This window comes from Pelodiscus sinensis, chromosome 1 (assembly GCF_049634645.1).
Source record: "Pelodiscus sinensis isolate JC-2024 chromosome 1, ASM4963464v1, whole genome shotgun sequence".
NCBI lineage: Eukaryota > Metazoa > Chordata > Testudines > Trionychidae > Pelodiscus > Pelodiscus sinensis.
The window spans coordinates 161856654-161874371 of NC_134711.1; the positions used below are offsets into that span (position 1 = coordinate 161856654).

At 41.5% G+C, this 17718-nt stretch overlaps 1 protein-coding gene and 1 long non-coding RNA gene across 3 annotated transcripts in view; one reads left to right on the top strand and one right to left on the bottom strand.

The window, feature by feature from the left end:
* Nucleotides 1–2695, top strand: part of LOC112545990 (uncharacterized) — a 37889-nt gene extending 35194 nt beyond the window's left edge. For both annotated transcript variants that reach the window (XR_012897674.1, XR_003089589.2), the window contains exon 5: nt 2544–2695. This is a non-coding gene — a long non-coding RNA (uncharacterized LOC112545990). The remainder of the gene's footprint in view (nt 1–2543) is intronic.
* The window catches only part of POU2F1 (POU class 2 homeobox 1), a 195288-nt gene that overhangs the window by 172500 nt on the left and 5070 nt on the right, over nt 1–17718 (bottom strand). The gene's annotated exons all lie outside the window — the stretch shown is intronic.

A 17718-nucleotide genomic window follows, 5' to 3' on the forward strand; every position in this document is an offset into this window, starting at 1 on the left:
CTGTACTCCCCAGCCCAACTGAGGAGTGCAGCAAACTGTGCACCAGAATAGAGAGGTCCAACTTAAATGTATACCCCAAATTAAAAAACACATTAAGAGAACCAACCAAGTACCACTGTGGCTAAACCCTCAAGAAAAAGCAGCAATGAGATAAAAAGACATTTTAAAAAGTAGAAGTCAAATCCTAGTGAGGAAAATAGAAAGGAACATAAATTTTGTCAAATTAAGTATAAAAATATAATAAGAAAAGCCTAAAAGGAGTTTGAAGAGCAGCTAGCCAAAAACTCAAAAAGTAATAGTAAAATGTTTTTTAAGTACATCAGAAGTAGGAAGCCTGCTAAACAACCAGTGGAGCCCTTACATCAGGGTGGGCAATAATTTTTGGTGGGGGGGCCACTAAGATTTTTGGTAAGGGGTCAAGGGCTTTTCTGTGGAGGGGGAGCAGAGTCTAGGTTGGAGATTCAGTGCAGAAGGACGCACGGGGCAAGGGACTGGGGTGCAGGAAACAGTGTGGGGTCTGAGAGGGAGTGTGAATGGAGGAGGGGGTTTGTGACCTGGGTTAGGGGATTGGAGTGTGGCGTCAGGGAGGGCATGCGGGTACAGGAGAGGATTCTGGCCTGCGGGAGGGGTGTAGAAGGAGGTACAAGGTCAGGGAGGGAGCTGTCACCTGGAACAGCGGGTTTAGAGATTTTGGATGGTGATCTGGGGGGATAAAGTTGGAGTGCAGGAGGGGCTGGGGGTTGCCATAGGCAGGCTCTGGCTGGGAGGAGTTTACCTAAGTGTCTCCTGGCCAGCAGGCTGCAGCATCCCCAAGGCAGGCTGGGCACCCTGACTGCTGCAGCCCCATCCCACTTGAAAGTACAGGGTACTCCCCTCCATGTGGCTCTCAACTCCTCATGGGGAGACTTGCACTGCCCCAGGCTCTCAAGCCAATCTCTCAGTTTTGATTGGCTGGCTGTTTCCAGCCAATAGGAGCTGGTCTGGGGCACTGTGCCTCTGCATTTTAATGCAGTAAGAGCATAGCAGCTCTTACTACATTTAAAATGCAGAGTCGCAGCATGAGTGGCTCCGGGAGCCAGCATGAGCTCGGACTACTCAGTCCTGGTTCCACCCGGCTCTGCAAGCTACCCCCGCTGAGCCAGATAACCGCAATTTAACATTTTATTTATTTGTGTGTGTGTGTGTTTGTGTGCGCGCGCATATTTTCCAATTTAAGGTTTGGGCACTGGAGATGTGGGCAATTTTCTTTTGAAGAAAACATCCTTGCACAGTATAGCAATTAATTTAGCTGGATATATTCCTATCACACTTACGCTATAGTTATCAGGAAACTGTTATTGTTAAGAGTGGATGTCATGTTTTTCTGCCTCAATGGGAAATCAGCAAATAACAGCTACTTAGCAAGGATCTGGAGGATATGGTCTGAGCTATCCCTAAAAATCTTGAAACTACACTTTTTTCTGCCATCAATTAATCCTTGTGACAAAGGGATCACACAGGCTCTCCTCCATATCTCATTTCATTCTCTGGTATTCTTTCTGTAGTTAACTTTTCTTTTTCAAGAATTTACCCCAGATAAACAATATATAGGAACCATAACCAGACAAATCATTCACTTTCCTGTGTCCTGGTAAAGCAGCATATAAAGTCCAATCATATACTGCATTATTTAAAGGCTACACATAACATATAATGTTCTCTTCTTTCTTAGTTCTTTTTCCTACCCCTCCTATTATTTTTAATTTTTTCTAACCTTTCTTGATGGTTAATTCTTCCCCCCCACACACACATCATTTTTCAGTTTCCTCTCCTTATCCCTCCCCACAATTCCATTTGCCATGTCTTCTCCACAGCAAAATATTTCAGTAGAAACAGGAGAGAGTATAGAAAAATATACCCAAATGAAAAAAGGAAAATTTTAAAAATAGGTTCTCAAAACAGAAAACAAAAAAATTATCTCATACAAAAAACCTGAACCACAAATAGTCTAGTAGCACCTTAAAGACTAACAAAACATGTACATGGTATCATGAGCTTTTGTGGGCACAACCCACTTCTTCATTATACCATCTACATGTTTTGTTAGTCTTTAAAATGCTACTAGACTATTTGTTGAATTTTAAATTATTCCTGTTACAGACTAACTCAGTTACCCCTCTGAATATCTTGTAGAACTTAACTCATAGAAACTAAGCCCTGAAAATCAGAGTTAGGGATATGCATATTTTTAAAGTTTAATCAAGTAAGGTAGACACTTTACCACATTTTTTCCTGAAAACTATAGAAGATTTTTCTTTTACATAGAGAAAATATCCTTTTAAGTATGTATGCCAAGAAGTATTTCCTTTAGATAAAATTTATTTTTATTTTTAAACTTGTTCAGAATACATCAGGGAATTGTGGTCTCAACAAATCCCCATGTAGCCAAAGCCCACTTAACATCATAAAAACAGTCTTCATCCAAACATAGGTTATAGATCTCCCACCCTTCATGTGTATCAGGTCTTATTTTAAAATAAATTCCTTCTTTTCTATCTGAATAGATGGCATCCTAGAGCTCGCTGCTTTTCCTTGAAGATCACACCATCAAGGGGAGACTGCTCAACTACTGCTGTGCTTTGGAGCAGTATCATACGCATTGCTATGGAGAAAACTTTTCATCTTAAATTTCAACTGAAAATGATGAAGCTCTGTTTTCCTACTGGCATTAAATGATCCATACTAAAAAGACTAGCTCTCTACATCAGTGTGTTAGGGAGAAAAAAAGGATCACTTATCACAAGATGAATTTTCCATTCAATGGAAAAAACAACGAAGTACTGTTACTGTCAGATTTAAATGTACACAAAAAAGTCAAACAAACTGTAGCAATTTTAGTCTCATTGTTACCACCAAAACACACTGGTCCCCACATTATTATTGGCATAATAATTCATGCAACACCAAAATTGCAACAGTGAGAGTAAACAACATAGCTATGCGACACCTTTAGGTGACATGGTCAAAGATAATAAGAGATAATAAAAGTAATATACTGAAGTTCAATTATGACATTGCACTAGATTGCCGACCTCAAAAATTGTGTCAAATATATTCTGGCAACAAAATATTATGAATCACATAAGTGTCAGTTATTTATCTCCCAAATTAAAGAATAAATCTTTATTTTTATACCATGACTGGTTATTTTGGTTTATAGTAGGGATGTGAAAGTTTAACTATGTAAACGGTTAAGCAATAAGTGTGGGCTTATCAGTTAACATTCACGATTACACGCAGGCCCCTGGTACACATGGCGAGTTGGCTTAAAAGCTAGCACCCAGCATGCACCAGCTCCCAGGGAGCTGCCTGCTACCCCACACTGCTGCCTGTTTATCAGGCGGGAACTGGTACATGCAGAAATCCTCTCCGCATGCACCAGCTCATGGGGAGTCGACTGCCATCCCACCGATAATTTCAGCAGTTACACATAAGGACGTTAAAATGTGATTGTCTGGCTAATCATATACGATTAGTCAATAAGCACCACTGTGCAGACCAACAGCAGGTGTAGCTCCCGGAGCTGACCCCAACTGGGAATAAGCAGTCCTGGCTTGTGCAGGCTCTGGAGCCACCCACGCTGCAGCTTTGCTTTTTAAATATAGTAAGAGCCACTAGGCTCTTATTACATTTAAAATGCAGAGGCGCAGCGAGCAGCGCTAGCCAGGACTACTAGGTCTCGGCTCATGCCGAGTCCAGCAGTCCCTGTCCGGTGTCAACAGTGGCTGGTACTGAAACAAACCCTGTTCACAGCGGCTGGTACTGGACCAGCCCCTGTCCACAGTGGTAAGGGCTGGCTGTGGGGAGGGGCTGCTTAGGCTGTTCATGCCAGAACAGTCATTGTCCACAGCGGCCATGCTGGCCACCTCATTTGCATGCATGCTAACATTCTTCACACACAATGCCATATTTTTTTCAAAATACCAATTTAATCAATTATTAATTTAAGAGTTTTACCTACTGCCATTGTTGAATAGAAAGCTTTCGACTCATGACTAAAGAGAATGGCATGAATTTCTGCAGAATTTAAGCTTTTATGTTAATATTAGAGATGTTAAAATACATGTAATTGAGTAACCATGTAAACACTGAAAATTTCAGCAGTTACATATGAGGCAGCAGCCAGCTCCTCAGGAGCAGGTCGTGCCAAGAGCTGGCTTTTAAGATGACTCCTGGAGCGCACCAGCTGACCCCTGAGCTGTTCCCTCTGAATAAGGTAGCAGGTGGCAGGTAGCTCCCTGGGACCTGGACCAGGAGCCGTGTGTAGTCATTTGGGTAACCATTATGCAGCTTATGGGTTACCCATTTAAATGGCTACACTCTTACATCCCTAGTTACAAGAGCAGTTCCTAACTCTTAAAGCTTGTGACAATAACCTTTCAAATATAAAATAAACCTACAAGACTTACCCTGCGTTACCTGTGCACAGCACCTCATGCCACCAATCCCTGGGGCTAGAGGCCTTCCACCAGCGCTCTACAGGCCTGGCATAGTGGGGGAGCAGACAAGTTGGCCAGTACAACCGTGCTGGGCGGCCCATTGGTGGTGGTGGGGCCTGTGTCTCCTGCGGGGGGGGTACCGGGGCCTGGAGCTACACTGCCCAACCTTGGTGGTACTCCCTGGAGGAGAGAGGGCACAACGGTGGGGACGGCAGGGCTCACCCTGCTCCAATCCAGCACTGGGGCCCAGGGATGGGGGGAGGGATATGGAGCAAGAGAGCCACTTACTGGGCCAGTGGCCAGAAAGATAGTGATCTCTGACCCCAGCTAGCCACTCACCTTTTGGTGCGGCTGCCCCCAGTGGTCACTCTGCAGTAAGGAATCCTTCCAATCAGGCCCCCCGCCCCCTTTCCATGTTGCAGAAAACAATCAAATTCCAGGCATATACGATTTTCATGGCACAACAAAACCCTGACCTTATTTTAATGCAGGACTACTCAACCCGTGGTCCACGGTGCAGTTTGGGTTTACACGGGGCTCAACATGTAGCCCGCAGTTGAGACACAAACAAAAAAGTAGTCAATATAACGGTCTTCTGTTGATATGCGTTTTAGTAGTTAAATTCCTAGACTGTCATTGCTAATTAAAAGTGCTGTCATATGGTTGGATATCGGGTAAATATTGCATTTTATTAATATCAGCAGAACTGACTTACATGGGGCCTGCGTGTCATGTAGTCTTGCCTTAATCTTTGTATTCATGCCGGTCAGTGTGAAAGAAGCTATTTGCATATATGTGCATCTATATGCAACCACACTTAAGTTGAGGACCACAGCATGTGTTAGGAGTATTATTGTCACCCCCCGGGCTTCCAAAGTTGAGTAGCCCTGCTTTAAAGTTAGGATAAGTGGAAGCTGCATACGAAATTTTGTGATCTTAGCTGTTACTGTTTAGGAAGAGGAAAACTTGAACAGATTCGCAGACATACAAAAATCTCTCACACAGAGAGAGAGAGAGAGAGAGAGAGAGAGAGACCTCCTTATTCTACAGAGCCAGCTCCAAAACTCCTGTTACTGCTCAGCTTTCCTAAGCAGGAGCAGAGTATTAATTTGAACATCAGCAGTCAAATTGTTAAGACACCAGCAAAACTTACAAGAAACTGATAAGAATGATGAGACCACTGAGCAGGATTCAGTTGGAGGCTAGGATTCTTACAGGGGACTGCCTCTGGACTTTACTGATGACTCTCATCCCATCATCCTTTACAACAGCCTTTAGCTAACAGGAAATGGGTAACTTTTCAAACCTTGTCTTCCTCCTTTTTACACTCTCTGGTAAACATCATACACTGCAGTAGCTGAAGAGAGCTAGAGCTGCTTTCCTCAGGATTATGTTCTTTCAGTTGGCCATAGCCAGTTCGCAGAAGAACTGCCAAGACATTCTTCCTCCAGGGGCTGTTTGTGACCTACAAACAGTGTTTTTAACTTCAGCTGCTGGCACAGGGAAGAATAGTCAAACTTGATCCTGGACTCTAAAGTACTGCCATTACAAGTTAGTCACATCTCTCAGCTCTTTACACTTACATTCACTTTCAGTGGATCTACTAGGGAAAGTGGCGGAATCCTCTTAGCAGCAACTGTCAGTACCAATACCACTACATTAGCACTAATCAGCAATAGGAATCAGCTATTTTTAACTACCATGTAAAGAAAATCTGATCTGCCACTATATTCACATGACAAAGTAGTTAAAATGCCTCAGCCCTGCTCAGATACCACTGGTGGCAATGGTAATACAGGTTAGGCATGTAAAATCCCATTTAACTGGTTAATCAGTTAAATATATTAACTGGTTAACCAATTAAAGATTGGGGAAGTGGGGATGGATGACTGGAACAGCCCCTATCTGCAGCAGGCACTGGTTAACTTTAACCCATAAGCCTCTCCCATTAAGGGTAAGCTTAGCAGTTAACCAGTTAAACATTCACATCCCTAATACAGGTTCTAGCTTTTCCTTGCATAAACAAGCTCCAGGTGTATTAGTTCTTCACTATGCATCACAAGTAATTTCAATTAGTTTCCCTACAACTGGTGCTGGTGATCAAGAAAGGAAGCAATCTTTGCTCAAGTGTCATATGCCAGATCTTCCAATACTCTCCTCACTCTCCTCTCTAAATGCCCTTAACATCCAGAGAGGATTATGTCTGTATTGATCCCGCACATGCTTCCTTTCCACTCAAAGCACTGACGAACATGATGTCTATTTCTCAATTACACCGCACTTAAAACAGAATCCCCCCAAAAGACATTTTAATGGAGTGGAGCACATATTCACAATCTAAATCTCTACTTTTTCCATTTTTCTTCCAGTTTGTGTTGTTTACATTTTATTACACACTAATTTTGCATGTCTCTATTTTCCCCACAACAAATTTCTTTCAGTGCTACCTCTATACTTCCAATAACCTAGCTTACATTGTGCAGCGTTTATTGCTCAGTCACACACAGACCAAAACTTTCATTTCTCATAATTCCAAACGGTCTTTGCACCAACTGCCATTACTTATGATATAGAGCAGCAATAGATTCAAATTCTGCTGGGGACTGAAATACCTGGTGCTTATGAGGTTGGATACTAAACAGTAGTTTTGATAATGCTGAGATGCATATAAAGTTAGTGACCTTTAATCACCTGTTTTCCTCCTCATGTCCATATCTAAACACTAACCAGGTAGATTAGGTCTGAATACAGAGACTACATGATCTTTATATAGGACTCTGCTCTTCATCTTTCCAAGTTGCTAGAAAGCAATGCTTGTTTGTTGAAACACTAAAGGCTAGTCTTCACTATAAAATTTTGCCAGTTTAACTATACCGGTTGAAACTCCCAAATCCAGGAGACTCTGATCCAGCAACATCCTTGGTCCAGCAGGGCCACAGATGTGGCTGAACCAAAGAGCCCAGGAGGTGGCAGTGGGAGCCAGTTAAAAGAACGCAGTGCTGGGGAGCCCCAGCTGGGCCAGCAGCAGTTGCATGAAGCAGCAGCCGGGGGAGCTCCTGCCCCTGCCAAGGAATCCCTGGCATCAGCTGGGCCAGGCAGCCAGGGAATCTCAGCTGCAAGGGGGTTTCCAGTGGCAGGTGGTTCAGCAGGGGATCCCCACCATCACCACCCTGCACCCCGCAAAGGGCCAGCAGTGGATGGGCAGCCCTGACTGGGAGCCCTAGGACACCTCTGATGGCAGTGGGACCGTATTGGGCAGCCCCAGCCACAGAATCCATGACTGAAGCGGGGCAGACAGAGGTGGGAGGTAGTACCAACCAGCACTGGGACAGGCCCTAGCAGCAGAACAGTGTGGCCAGGCAATCCCTGATAGAACCCCTGATAGCAGTGGACCTGGTGGTGGCTGGGTAGCTCCAGCCTGGGAACCCTGAGGAACACTGTGTGGTAGTACAGCCAGCAGCAGCCAGAGTATGCCAGCCAAGACTCCCAGGAGACTCTGGTACAGTGTGTGAGCAGCGGGATGGGGAGCCCATGCCAGGCCAGCATTAGCAGGGACAACGGCAGGGCAGGGAGCCAAAAGGAGATGAATCTGGTAATAGCCAACAGGGGAACACTGACCTCCCCTGGTCTGGCAAGTTCCCTAGTTTGGGACAGCTTAGGTCCCTAGGGTGATGGTCCAGGGATGTCCAACCTGTACCAGACTAATTAAAACATCAAAGCCCTCTTAATAGAGTAAGACCAGGTGTACACTAAAAGTTGGTCCTCTCTAGTCTGGCACCATCAGGACCTGAACAGTGCTGAACTACAGAATTTGACAGGAGGTCAACCGTGGCCTGGAGGCTCTGATGCCAGCCCTGGCTTTGGGTCTCTGTTCCTGGTATCAGCCCAGGCCCAGGGCTTCCCAGACTCCTGCAGCTCTGGTCCCAGCCTGGGGCATTGGACAGAAGTGTAAGGGGGAGGCAGGAAACTTAGCCCCGCTCACAATAAAGCAGACATTTGAATAACTAAAATCATGCTGGACCACAAATGTTGCTGGACCAGAGAATGCCAAACCAGAGAGGTTCAATCTGTACAAAATGTTACCAGTACAGCTATCATCAGTTTGATGGCAACCTCTCCCTCCCACTTCAAAATAGATGCAGTTCTACCAGCAAAAGAGTTCCTTTGCCAATAGAGGTGCCATTTGAAGAGATTTACCCATACCAATAAAATATACTTATGCCAATATAAACTACATCTCTGCTAGGAGGCTCTGCCATGATAGATATACCAATACAGCTAAATCAGCAAAGCTTTCCTAGTGTAGACTCACAGTTATGTCAGTATAGAAGTAGTTATATCAATATAGCATATTGTTCCCCTATTAGTTCCCCAGCCAGTACAAAATATACTGGAGTAAGTACTTTTAAAATGATATAATTTTGGGAGGGGAGGAGGAGGAGTGCATAGCTATACAAGCTAAATATTCCAATGTAGATGTGATCTTAGATACAGCAGAAAAGCATTTCTACTAGATGAGTTTTGAAGCTTTCCTTATAAACAGACTAATATTACCTCATTCTATAGATGAGTAACCTCAATCAGGAATTTTCTAACTCCAGATCCATCATGCCAGAATTTGACTCTCTCCCGGATATTCATCATATATGACAAACAGAGATAAACATGAGAAAGGATTTCCTCATTTTCTTTCTCTGCTTCCACAAAGGAAGTCACAACAAAAGCAGCTCCTTATTCTTTCCAAGTTCTAATTTTTCTTGACATTTCTTTTATCTCATTCACCAGATGGCCCATAGTCCTCTTCTCAGATTCAGAATTGGTTGCTTCTGGAAATCCTCCTCCCCTCCTTTCTCATCAGAACAGCTAATGTCTGTAGAGTGAGAGATGCTTGCTCAGTGCAGTGCATGCAGACAGATTCTGCAGTGAGTAGATATAGACGAAATAAGCATTTTCTCCCTTCTTGATCTGACTTTCAATACTTAGTTTGTGTCTGAACTCTCAAATTCCGCTGGTCAAGTTAAACCAGTATCCCAACTGTTAACACACAGGCATTTGGCATAGAGGACTGTACTAGTTAAATTAAACTACAAATCCCTTTTTAAAAAAAGTGGCACAACTTGTATATTTAGACCAGAGCTTGGGGGGAAAAAACTGGGAACAAGTCCAGGAAATGCTTCTCTTGTGACAACTGTCATGCAGCAGAGGAGATAACAAGGTAAAGAGGCCAAATTTTACACAATTGCCTCTGCTGCCTGCAAATGATAAGAGGAAAATTACAATCAAGTGAAAAATTGAAGTATAAGGACTGGGCTCCAGTGCTGCGGGGCTTGGGCTCGGACTCCAGTCCTCAGCAGCCAGACCTCATCAGCCCCAGTGCTGCCCCACCCGGCCAGGGCTCTCCAGGCACTGGGATCGCAAGGCCCTTGCTGCCTCACCTGACTGGGGATCCCTGGGCCTCACCTTTCACTGCAAGCCTAGGATGGAGCTCCCCAGGAACGGGGCTCACTGGCCCCCGCTGCTGCTGGCCCAGGCAGGGGCTCCTGGCAAGCTCTCACTCCCACTGCCAGGGCTCTCTGATCCAGCAATATCTGTTGTCCTGCCAGACCACAGATGTTGCCAGACCAGAGTGTCCCAGATTTAGGAGGCTCAATTTGTACTAGTATTACTTCCTATATGTACAAACTTTTACAATGGCACTAGCGGGATTCTTGAACTGGATAGGAAGAAAGCAGAGTAGGAGTGGCAAAATAGCACTGTAGAAATTCTTGGAAGGGGCAAAGTAACATGTCTTTGCTCTGCACTCTCACAATCTCAACAGTACCTGGATTGTTGTAATCTCAGACCATCCCTGTCTACTTGAATTATGAAGGGAGTCCTAAGAACTTGCTCTCCTCTCTCCCCTTGTAACCTACCTGGATATCCCTCTGGTCTGAAATACCCATAGTTTATTAGCATTTAGAGCACTATGCAATAGCCCTACTTTCTAATACTTAAAGGAAAGGTTTAAAAGGTAAAGGGTATGATTTTATAATCTTACTCCCTTTTAATGAGACTGATGATTGAGGGTAGGTATCCTGTTTTAATCCTTTACACAAGCCACAAAATTATGTATAAATGCCTAAGATTCTGGTGATAAGCTCAATAGAAAAGCCTATAAATAAAATAAATACTTGATCCTGCAATAAAGTCATAATACTGAATATGACATCACAATTGTCTCTAACAATTAAGAACTCTCAAACACAATATATTATCTTCACTGCAGAATCATGAAGCAGCTGGGATGCAATGGAAGAAATGTTCTTATAGAAAACACAAATCCTCAACAAAACAGGGAACATAGGATGCTACTGAAGGTAAGTTGCCTTTTGGATAGCTCCTATTTCATTTGCCCAGTGTGAGACTCCTTTTAAATGTTCAATCTTCTATAAAAGGGCTATTGAAGCGTATATACACATTTGTTGTACAATGAAAAATAGCTTAATAAAAAATTGAAGTTTCTCCTGAAGTGAAAGTGTTTTGAAAAGCACACCTGTTCAACTTTTATTAAAGTACAAAAGAATAGTTCTACTTACACTTTTGACATCAACATAGTAAAAAGTACCCTAAGACTTGAATCTTAGATGTAAGTGTGATATGTTCAGTCAGAGATCCCCTTGAGACTGTCATTTGATGGACTGATCGTACAATGGGCCCACCTACTTGCCCTTAGGGCGCCCCATCACTTATTCCTGCAGAGCCAGCAGAGACATGGGGTCAAAGCCCATAGCAGAGCAAGGCAGACACTGAGATCTGTTCAGCTCTGAGAAGGCTCAGTCACAAGATCTTGACACAGCACCCAGGTACACAGCTCCAATGGGATCAGAACCCCAAATATATCCATCTTACTTGGCATAAAAGTTGTATACAGTGCACGCTCATAAGTTGTTCACTCCCTTTATCAATGAAACAGAGATATGCAAACTGTTGCCCTCCCTCAGGTAACAATTACATGTAGAGGATTTAATTAACAAAAATGATGTTATTAAATATAAAAAATAAGATTTAAGTGGCTGCAAACAACATCTCAAAGTAAGTTACTAAGGTAAACAAACAAGACATGCCAGCTAAGCATAATACTCTAAGAAACTTGTTACATGCAATATTTTACCCTAAGAGTAGTGTAAATCATCTTTTCTCACTAGGAAACCTCTTAGCTTGGGCACACTCCTTCCCCTGTTCAGTCTTAAATGTTTCCGCTTGTCACCTGAGTGATAAGGTGTGTGGTGATGTCTTGATGTTTGGTAATTGCCCCTAATATTTGGTTTCCTGCCTAGAAATAAATTTTGGACAGGAATCCCCTGTGTTCAGTTTGAACCCTTTCATACTCATGGAAAAAGTACCGCATGCAAAATGGGTTCCAGCATGAGGTGATCTGGCCACATATCTTGACAGGACCAACCATATTCCAGCTTACAGGAAGAACAAGACTATTCACAGATCACTCTCTCAAGTACCAGGGCATCAAGTTCCTTGCGTGCTAATGAAGGCTTTTAGCAGTACATCTAGATATATAAACAGGTTTACACTTCATATGTCTAGGATACACACCTTTAGAAGATTACAAACTTTTCAGACAGATCTTGTCACATTTGCATAAAACATATTTGAGTTAGGTTTTTGAATATAACCATGCCTATTTCCAGAAAGGATATGAGGGTGCAACATCAAAGTCAGAACTTCAAGAAAAGTCTCTTCCAACCTTTGGAACAGATGAAATGTCAAGTTATGACTGCCATATAACATATGCGTTGCACATTCAGACCTTTGTTTAGGTGGACAATGGCAAGGTTCTCACATAATCAGACATATTTCCAAAAAGCACTTGCCTAGTGCAATACATTAAATATGCACGGTTATGAAAACTGCCCATGCATAGTTCTCATCTGCACAACTATCAAAATCTGTTTCTCAATTACAACCACCTTCTATGCCACATGTAAAATATCTGCCACCAGCAATTTCTCACATTTAAAAATGCCTAAAGTCTACTCATGTAATAGTGAGAATTAGCCTTCCTGAATCACACGTAGGGCTTTGGCTTGAATTGAGTGATATTTAGCAGTCACAGTTAAGCTTCTGATCCGAAGGAACATACTAGTTTCACACACACAAAATTACAATCACGCTTGATATTGAAATCATGGATTGTGTGAATTGTGTGAATGCCAGGAGCAACTAGTGAGGGAGGAACATGTGGGGGCCACCAGTTATGTGACTTACCCCCCAACTCAGGGAAAGGGCAGATCAACCCCTCTCTACCTCAGGCTACATCTCTCCCTACCCCTCTTCACCCTCACCACCATGCCATGTGGCCAGAGACAATAGCAAGGCTAGGGTCCAGCACGAGCAGTAGGGATCCGCACCCTCAATTACTGGTAGGGAAAATAGAGCAATACAGCCCAAGCTCGCTCTGCTCATCTGGCTGTTCCCCCACTTCGCTCCCCAGCCACTGGCAGTGAGGGGGGGGCAGACCTCTGCTGCAGGCACCATGCCTCTCCTGCTAATCCCTCCAGACACCCAGAGAATCCGGTCCTGTGACTGCTGGCTGGCCCCTTCGCCCTCCCTCCCATGGCTTTTGTGGGGGCTTTTGCATCCCCGGTTGATCCTAGTTACTTATTACAGGGCTCAAAGAGAAAAGCTATGAAAATGTAGGATTTCAGATGTTCATTTGCTCAAACAATTCAGCATGTCTATCAAAGTTCAATGGAATAGATTATCTTCTATGTTTTTCAGCAAGTGTCAGGAAGTGGAAGCTCTATGTGGTTTTACCTACATGTATGTAACGCTCCTATTTATTTAAAATGCAAGAATCACATAACTGAAATATTTGTAAACATTAACATTGTAAACAGATATTTTTATTCACTACCTTTTTTTTGGCCAAAGAACATTGCCAGGTGGTCATAGACATTTAACTACTGTAAACCAAAGCAGTTAAAATGGTTAAACAGCAATGTTTCCTCCTTGGTCAGTCCATGTTTCCAGAGGCTATTTACCAATTAAACTAAAAAAACCCCTCCAAAATGCAAAAAGAGTACAGCCCTACAAATAACAAAAACTAACCACTGAATCTCCCTAAAATCATTCTTTAAAACATCAATCCTCTGATTAATAAACCAAAATGGAGTATCTAATATAAGTTGTTTTTTTCAGATATCACTCCAAGAATAACTGAATTTTTCACACAGGTAGATGGCCTAGACATTTCCCTCATTTTTTTCCTCTGAGGATCATACACAAGAAGTTTTAAGCAGACTGACTTAGATCTGACCAAGTTAGAAAAGATTTATTGATTCAAGGTTAGTCTTACAACACTAATCAAAACGTAACTATTGAAAGATTACCCTTCTACAAGTTTTAAGACAAGATGGGTCATTCTGCGCTTCATAACGCTAATTCCTTTTGTTGCTACAAAGTATATTGTTCATAACTATTCAAAACTTATGCTCACAGGCAGGAAAAAAAAAAGGTACTTACCATTTACTAAAGCCTGCATTTAATAAGCTTTAATATAAATACTTTTACATGAAATCAGATTGCAAGACCCATAGCTAGGTCCTACCTGCAGTTCTAACTATCATGTTGACAACAACATAATAATTCTATAATTCTCCAGAACGGCAGGACAAATCATGTATTAGTCAGATTCCCAAATATTATGAGTTTGGACTTTAGCAGGGTTTTATTACAATTCCAGAACACAGTTCAGACCCAACTACAAAGGCACTATGTGGTAACTGGGGTTCACCACACAGCAGACTAAGACTTTAATTAAACATCACATTAAGATAAACAGAGGGAAGCTCTCACCTCTCAGTGCTAATCATTTTAGTCTACCTGCAGACTCAAAGAAAGTACATAATTTTACAATATCAAGGTTATCTTCATAATTTTAAGAATGACCAGCTTTAAATATTTGTATTCTAGAATTTTGCTAAGTCTTGCTGATGTCCTAAACTGTATCAATTCCAGAACACACTTAAAACCCAAAAGAGTTAGAATCAGCAGGATTTTGTGTAGTAATGGGCAACCTGTGGCCCATAAAAGTTCTGTGTGTGACCTGCAAGACATTTTGTTTAGTGTTGCCCACATGCAGGGTTGCCAAATTCTGCTGATTTCTATCCACATATAGTTGTTTTCTTACCGGTATTAGGAACACACACATAAAGCAAGGGCTCAGGAAGTGAGGTGTGTGCTGATTTTATAAAACATTGAGAATGCCATGCACTTTCTCTGCATCCAATCAATGTGCTGCTACATCTATCTGCATAGCACATCCCATAAATTCTAGGTACAAAAGCGCAGTTAACAAAACTACTCTGTTGCAGTTGACTGTCTTAGATTGATCACCAGCTCTGGATCCAGCTTTTAGTCAGTTAACCCATTAAACATGAGGAAAATCTAATTGATTAAGCTGGATTTTATATCCCTATTACTACATAGCATGTTGCTCGTATTTGTGTGGATTTAGAGGTCAGGAAGACATGGTCACAAAAATTCATTTAGTGGAGGGACTTTTCCAGACTGATCTTGTCCAGTTTGGTGAAAACAGCAGAGATTTCAAGTTGACTTTATTTCTTATGCTATCACATCTCTAGCTTGTTTTGGAGAAAGGAATTTCTGCAGTATCACCACCGCAGTCAAGCCACAGTTTTACCATGGTATCATCTAGACCTCCTCTTAGCAGAATCTGATATGTGGTTTAATATGCCAGCTGCTGGAATCTTGTTTTCTCCTGCACACACTCTCTAATTTAGGTGGAGATGCACCAAACAATACTGCAAGAGTGGGAGTTTGGTTTTTGTTGCTGTTGTTTTTAAAGAGCTACGATACTCAACCTCACTGATTTGCTCAAAGCCATAAAACAGGACAGTATGGGGGAAATGGAAATGAAAATCAAAAGTTCCTGGCTCCCAATCCAATGTTAAGAACACAGAAGCCTAGATTTTGAATAATCTTGAAAGAATTCCAAGACTTCTCACCACAAGCTGTCTAAAACAAATACACTGTGATAACAAGTCAATGATAGTTCAGGCCCAAACGTCAGTATTATGGATGACTGAAAATACTGTGTGATCTCCATTTGTACATTTATATTCTCTTAAGTTATTGAAATCAATATAAATGTTTAAGATGTGCCCTTCTGTTCCAGAATTTTATATTGGTCTTGAAATAAGATGCACCACAGACTAGTCCACATTAGAAACAAGGCTAAACCATTTTAAAGAGCAGAAGAGCAACTGTAAGAAATACAGAAATAGAAGAGTGACACGTTCATAGCAGTATTTGCACTGAAGTTGGTTGCTTGCACCACCACGCAGTATGCTGTTTCCAAAGACCTTTTAAAACAGAATTTAAGTATTTTTCAATAGTTTTAGCATCTATAAGAAATAGACAAATGAAAATGAAACCCTTACTACTGCTAAAGATCAGCAGGGTAAGGAACAATTTGCAAGGCACCTCTGCAATAGGATTCCTGGAACAAGCTGAAGTCACATTTCTTATTCAAGAGATGATTAACTAATAATACAGAAATGACTAATTCATGAGATAACTGAATCACTTCTACCATTATTTCATACTCCTCCCCTTGACAAAATCTAAGCTGTATACACCTGCTATTTTACATTAGTATGGCCAGGCACAAATTAGTAAATTACATGTTATTTCAAATAGAACAATCAAACGAACAAATCATGAGGCAATAAAAAACAATTTTCCTTAAAAAAAGACTGTTTGAAAAACCACAGATTGGCAGGGGGACTTAGGTTTATTGATATCTATCTCTTTAAAACTGACTAGATTTCAATTTCACTTTTTTTTTTATTAAAATATTTATCTTTCCAATTTGCTATGCAAAAGATCACACACAGGAAGCCAATTAGGTCCTTACCTACAGCAGACATTTTTTCATAAAGATTCCTGCCATTACAGTATGTGTGGTGCAACCAAGAAGCCATTAAAGATTTGTCTTTGAACATCTGTCATGTCTAACCCTACTTAAAGCAGATCTACACATTACACTGTAGTTAAAAATTCTGACAGCCACCAGCATCTTATTCTTACTAGCACTCTCATTGCTATTATTCATGGAGGTGCACAGGGGGTATTAATGGTGAGACTGTTTAAGAGTTAGAGTATACATAGCTTAAGTGAATATACAGGGGAACTGTGACATTGATTATACAGAAAATGTAATCAAATACACAAAATAAACAAACTGAAACAACAGAGTAAGATTTTTCTTAAACTTCTCAGATCATGTATTTTAGGGGAGGGCTAAAGTGTTAAAAGGTCAAAAAACCTGCACATAGGAATGTATTTCTAATTTGATGCTCTACCTTGAAGCAGAAATGCTGCAAACATCTATTAATAAAAGGTGGTACTTACATAGCACTTCAATCTTTAAAGCACTTTACTAAACATTACCTAATTACACCTTCTCTGTCTCCACAACATCCCTGTGGGGTTGGTATTTATTATCCCCATTTTACAGGTGTAGCCTTCGGTCATACAGTGAGTCAACTCAGCGGAATGGAACTCAGGAAATCCTGGATCCCAGCCTAGTGCTTAATCACTAAACAGTACTGCCTAGTATCCACAGTAAAATTCATTAATACAAGTAGCCATTAGCAATTCATTAAAATATCTCCCACAAGGAATTTGTAGTATGCTAACGAAGACCTACTTAAAAATAATAATCTGACAAATGTGGACATTAGTTGATACCAATTCTGCTAGTCAGTTGTGCAGACTGCCAAATGTAGGGAAATGAATTCACATAGAAATGTTTTTTTTTCTCTTCAGGAATAGAAATGATGAAGTGTAACAGAGTCTGTAAGGTTCTTTTACTTAAAGCTTAATAAAGTTACTGCACCCAACTGTGAAAAGAAAAATAGTCATATTTACAGAACACATCCTTTAATTAGCAGGTGTGAGAGTTCAGACAGATTTCAAGTGAAGTATAACTAATTCATGAACATACAGAAAAAGATTACAATACAAAATTAAGTTTATGTGATTCCCTTCCCATTTCTACTGCTGTACTCAATGCAATGCAAGCCATCACTAGGGCTGCAATGTATTGCAACACATCACAATAGGAACATGGTGAGGAAAATTGTTAATGCAGAAGAGAATCTCTACAGTATCAAGCAGCCAGTACAGTAAGTCTACACAATCATATAAGAATCCCTTG